Below are 6516 nucleotides of genomic sequence, written 5' to 3' on the forward strand. Positions count from 1 at the left end.
TACCAGTATTTTTAAATATTTTTAAGCGCAAAAAATATATTCAATGTTTTGCGAGATATTTCTTGAAATGAAGAAAAGCGGACTTATGCTACTTTTAATTACATATAACGGATCATATTATAGATTTGTATACTACATACGTATAATATAAAATGAAATGAAAAATAATCTACCCGTACGTACAATATTAAATGTGTTCAAATGTTATATAAATAAACGTACTTAAATGATCTAATATATGTAAGTTATAAAATACTTCTATTTGAATATAAAATAAATTAAATAAATTAAATCAGCTGATTTTTTTCTAAAAGCACATTTGTTTATGTATATTTTTAATAACATCGTGTAGACAAAGCATGAAATAGATAAAATTATAGGCGTTAAGACAATTAAAATCTGACAAAACAAGTGGGGGGGGGGGGGGGGGGGGGCGGAAAATTAAACAAACAAGGTTGCTGAATATTGGCAATGGGTGAGTTGTCACCAAATTTTTGGATTCTTAAACGTGTTTATTACGATTATATTTCACCATCGACTTAGCGGACCCAATTAAAATCTCAATCGGCGGCCAAACCTCGCAAAATAACTAAGTTTCAAAGCAATCGGAAGAGTATAGAAAGTTTTTTAGACTAATTGACGAAGTGAAACTAATAATAAATTAAATCAGCTGATAACTAAAAATAATTGTATGTGATGTATCTATGTAAGCTTATTGTAAAAAACTAAATGTATGTAAGCTTATTGTAAATCATATTAACAATTAGATACAACATAACTTCTTATTGAATACTTATCTCGCAGATAAAACTCCGTGAAGAGATATACTTTTAGCCGTGAAATGTCAGATCTGACATATTTGGCCAAAAATCAATATATATCGTGTATGACATTACATGAAGCTAGACGCCAAATTTGAAATTTATATATACATATGAGAGTTAAAACTATAAATATTTAAATATTAGAGATAACGAGAACCTATAGAGCAAATTTTATAAAATATAGAGTGAATTATAGGCGTTTAAACAATTAAAATGTGATATGGCCATATCAAGGCGAAAAGGTTGAAGATTGATTATGGTAGCTTGCCGTCACCGTCATAGACGTCACCGTACCCGAGATTCTGGATATTTGATACGCATTGTATACGATATTTTATCTCCAACGTAATGGCAGACGATACATTAACGTATATTGATGACCAAAATTAGCAATATGGCAAAGTATGAAAACGATCGGATAAGAGATAAGAGATATAAAAAATGACCACTAACACGAAAGCCATGTGAAATGCAAAGGAGGTATGTAAAAAACGATACTTTTTAATATATCACATACACATTTCTTTTGAAATTATCAAATTGGTCTTGTGTGTTAGTAATAAGGGGTTAGTAATAAAGGGTGAATTATAAAACGTCTACACAACCATAAGATAATGGACTTTGCTGTCGATTCTGAGTATGTAATTTTTTTCATATCATTTTGAAAATAGCTGTAATAATTGTCCGCCGGACAGGCGTCTCCTTTTTTGGCGCCCAATGGTCTGCCGTCGGGTTTTTCACCCCTGTTATTTAAGATAATAGGTTTTTGCCAGCGACTACTGGTGGAAGCACTCGGTCGCTTCATAAATAAACAATCACCGTTTTCCCACTATAGCGAGTTTTCCGCACAGGAAAACGCGCCACGTCGCTTTTTCCACCGCAAAGCGGTTTTCCTTCCATACAAATAATATGAGCAATATCAATTCGTGCTCGAATCACGTGCGCCCAATTTGAACTCAATTTAATTTGTATCAATTTGTGTATCGTTATAATTGGTGTTTCAAAGTGGAAATGAAAAATTAGTACGGCGAAAATCGTTTCCGCTGCGCACACGATCAAAAGCGAATTTTTTTCGTTGTTCAAAAATAAAGATGTGCTGATGACAGAAATATTAATCGGAATGTTTCTGTACATGAGTCCGTTCCGGAACGTGACTCGGAAAATTACTGCAACGACATAACGCTCTTTGAAAATGGAAAATCGTCATACAAAAGTGTTTCTAAGATACACAACAACATTGCATGTATATTTTCGGCGTTAGGAATGCTTTTGAATTATTTATTTATTTCGAGTGTGTGGTGAATGAACTTGTGTTTGTGTGTGTGAATATTCATTCAATTCACATGTTGCTATTACGATCTGTAAAGTTTAATATAGTATACAATAATATTAAATGAAATTGTAGGCGATGAATAAAATAGAGTGGTCAGGATACAATATTTGCATCAGCGCAATGATATTTAAACGAAAAACACATTCTCATCATTCTACATAAACTGGACGGCGTATTTTATAGATTTAAATGCGGTAAAATACATCAATTGAAATATTGAAATCAACATTAAATGTAAATCAGAAAATTCATTATTTATTTGATCGAAAATTTCAATGCACAATCAAGCTGAAATAGTATGTGTTATTTTATTTTACATAGAACAATATTTTTAATAGGTAACATACCAAGAAGGCCTAACAGGTAGACCCCAATGCAGCTTCCTAGACAATTACACTGTTCGACACGAAAAATGGTTCAGAAACACAAATCCGTACTAATACGAATTTTTTGCTCGCAATTTCACCGATTTAAAATTCAGCACACATCCAATTAACCTTTTTAAATGAAAACAAAAAATAGTATGGCCAGAAAACTATCCTAATAAATATGTTTCAATAGAAAATACTCAAAATAATATAGTATTAACAGTGGGAAAAAATCCCAAGTGAAAATATGTAGTTTTGACTTTTAATTTGAACTGGACGACTACTTAGAGAAATTTGAAAGCTGAAAAGTACTACAAATGAAAGATAAAATACCCGACTATAGATTCCAATATTTATTTTGAACAGAAAATTAACAGATTTTGAGAAATCGACCGAACAACAACAAGATATAGAAAAATCGCGCGATTTAAAAAACACATATGTATATCTCCGAATCTCGAGCCAATCAACACTTTTTATTACCAGACTCGTGTTTGCTGGCCATAGATCTATAAAAAAGTTATATCTCGTCTCTGAACCACCAAAAAAGTCGTCATTTGTCGAACAGTGCTATTTATAAACATTGAATCATTTTTATTACATAAATCTACTATATAAAACACTAAAGTTTGTTTGTATATGTATGTATTTATGTACCTACGTATTTTTCGTCAACAGTCTATTGTTCTGACGTCATCGATCAAATAATTCGCTTTTTTACGATTCAAAGGATTCCGGGGGCGTAGGCACCGAGGGCAAAGTCCTAGGGCTTCACCCCCTAGGGGCGCAGACCCCGGGGGTGTACATATAATTTTTTATAAGAGACTTACTATATATGTTTGTTTGTTCGTGACAGTCAATTTAATAAAAAAAACAAAAGAGTATTCAAAAAATGTATATAAAATAAAACTATTCAAATAAATTTAATAAAATGTTTACTATTAGATTAGTCATGTTTAAGCGGTTTATATTTCAAATACCGAGCGAAACCGGGTAATAAAGCTAGTCATACATAAATCAATTAACAATTAATTAATTAATTAATTAATCCATAGAGACATCAATGAATTTAGACTTGTACATACATTTTTACATATTGTACATAAATCAAATTCAGATATTTGATGAAGAACCGTTTCAACAATGCAATCAGATATATTGGCGAACTCTGATAGGAAACGATCGACTTGGAGTCACAGATATCTAAGACTGATCATCAGTACTCAAGATAAGCACGGGATCGAACCCGGTAACCTCTCGGTGCTAAGTATAAACGCAACCACCGATTCATGCAACTGGCTTATTTTAATTCTGAAGAATTCTCATAATCGTATTATAATTAAAAAAATAAATTTATTTATTATACATTAATTACTAACATAAGTGCTATTAAAAGTTGCCCCAAGATACTTTTTTGGTCAAATTTTGTACAGAAGTACTAAATATTAAAATAGAACAGCGTCATATATGGATAATCTGGTACATTCAACAAATTATATATACGACGAATCTGTGAGAAACAAATTCTACACGGAATATATGTAACAGCCACTCACCATCCACTGATGGATGAAGGCCTCTCCAACACGCTTCCATTCATCTCTGTTTTGCGCAACTCTCATCCATATAACCCCATACATTTCCATTTTCCTCGCGTCTTTCTTTTACCCTTTTACGTCCTCTCGGGTACCATTCTTGCACTTCTTTTATTTTATTTTATTTTATTTATTGAAAAATCAACAGACAACAAGATGTAGACATGCATAAAAACAAAGAGTAAATATATAATATATATAACATCCGAGTCCAATTACGGATTCTTACAAAGAAAATTAAATGAAAAAAATAAATACAAGGTAAACAAATGAAAAAGAAAAGAATAAAAGCTATAACATGACAAAATAGCACATTGCATAACTAAACTAAAGTGTTATTGAATATTGGAAAAAGGTTTTAAAAGAGAATAGAAGAAGAAATGGATCAATCGGTCAAGATTCTCTTGATGTTAGTCCTGAACTGATGTAGGGAAATACCGAACAGATCAACCTCATTCAGCTCCCCGTTAAACATACGATAAACACGCTGCAGATAAGAATATTTTTGGGAATTAGTATTGAAAGGATTAAGTGAAAAGAGTGCAACGTGTCTAGAATACCTAACTGGGATCCTGAAATCAACCTTTCTCAGTAAATCAGAACAATCAAGGAAACCATTAATAAGCTTAAAGTAGAATATGATTTACACTATTTAGCATCAGTAAATCGTCGCCTGATAGAAAGATTGTTAAAATATAGGACTTTTGACCAACTTTAGTTCATTCTTCTAGCCATGTGGCCCACCCATTGCCATATCAATTTATTTACTCTATCCACTATGTCCACTACTCTTGTCATACTTTTCAACCACTTATTCCGCTTCCAGTCTTTCCTCTTTTTGCCGACCATATAGCGTTCCATACTTCTTTGGGTGCATTGTTCAAGTTTGCCATCCTTACGTCATCACTGGCAAAACACATTGATCGATGATCTTTTTCTTCAGCCAGCGTGGCATTTTTTATTTAAAAACAACATTCATTCATTCAAATGAACTCCATCCTAATTTCATACATGTCTTTATTTCTTCTTCCACTATTTTATCATCTAAAGAAATGATATCGGATATGCAATAACTATTGAACATTAGTTTGGTCTTATCTACGTTAATTTTTTATCCTACTTTCCTACTTTCCATGTCCAGCTGTGTAAGTCTGTTAAATAGGTCAGCTGGATTGCAAAATAATAAAACTATTTTATTTTAATATCAATTTATAACAGTTAGTTATGCGATAAGTTCTGTAAAAGTCTTCTAACGCTTTCAATTATATAAAATGGCGGAAACTTTCAATAATAAGTTTATTCAAAGTTTATCCAATAAGCGATAGAGAAGTATCGTTGCAGTGACTTTTCATTACAAAATATCATCAAGTGTAAACCATTGTATGCCGGAAAGTTTTAACGAACTTCCTGCTGAGTTTTCGTTAATGTTAGTTTTCAACTTAATAAAAATGAACATTAAATTTATACACGACTTTCAAAAGTACGCAATTTTTGCTTATAGATATTTTTGACGCACACATTTTAACTACATATCATTTTTAATAAAACTTTTTACTTTATCTATGTACGTAGTAACAATGGATGAAGTTTTGTGATCATGCGAAAATTCGAACTTGAGATTTTGACTCATTCGAACTCACTGATCACGTTTTCATGATCTAACAAAATGTATATTCGTGGGTTAGTATCTGTATAAGTGTTTGTGTATGATTTTGGAGAATTATTAAGCAACGTTAGTATTATCAAACTGAAACTTAGTATCAGTTTATGAAATTCTTATCGTTATGATGTAGTTTATTATAACATTTTTGAGTTGACCGGAAATGGTATAGGTGTCCTCTTTTTATTTATTATAAGGTTTTTCTTATTTTCATTTTTAGTTTTTGGATTCAATTATATCCTAAGCCGCTCGACGGATCAGATTGAAATATTTTAAATACAAATAATATAATTCATACATAAATATTTAAAAATATTTTTACCTTAACCGAAAGTATTAATTTCACTCCAGAGAATCAAGCTTGTTTATGTTTTTACGTACCTCCTTTACGTTTCACATGGCTTTCGTGTCAGTGGTCATTTTTATCTCTTATCCGATCGTTTTCATACTTTGCCATATTGCTCATTTTGGTCATCAATACACGTTAATGTATCGTCTGCCATTACGTTCGAGATAAAATATCGTATACAACGCGTTTTAAACACGCGGAAAGTAAATCTTATTGACGTTTAATAAGCGTTCGTCCCGTATCTTATAATTCGCGTTCTTATAATTAAGCGTTCGTCCCGTATGATATAAGATTTTAATTGTTTAAACGCCTATAATTCACTCTATATTTTATGAAATTTGCTCTATTGGTTCTCGTTATCTCTAATATATAAATATTTATAGTTTT

The sequence above is a fragment of the Arctopsyche grandis genome, chromosome 1 (genome assembly GCF_051622035.1).
Source record: "Arctopsyche grandis isolate Sample6627 chromosome 1, ASM5162203v2, whole genome shotgun sequence".
In the NCBI taxonomy this organism is placed as follows: domain Eukaryota; kingdom Metazoa; phylum Arthropoda; class Insecta; order Trichoptera; family Hydropsychidae; genus Arctopsyche; species Arctopsyche grandis.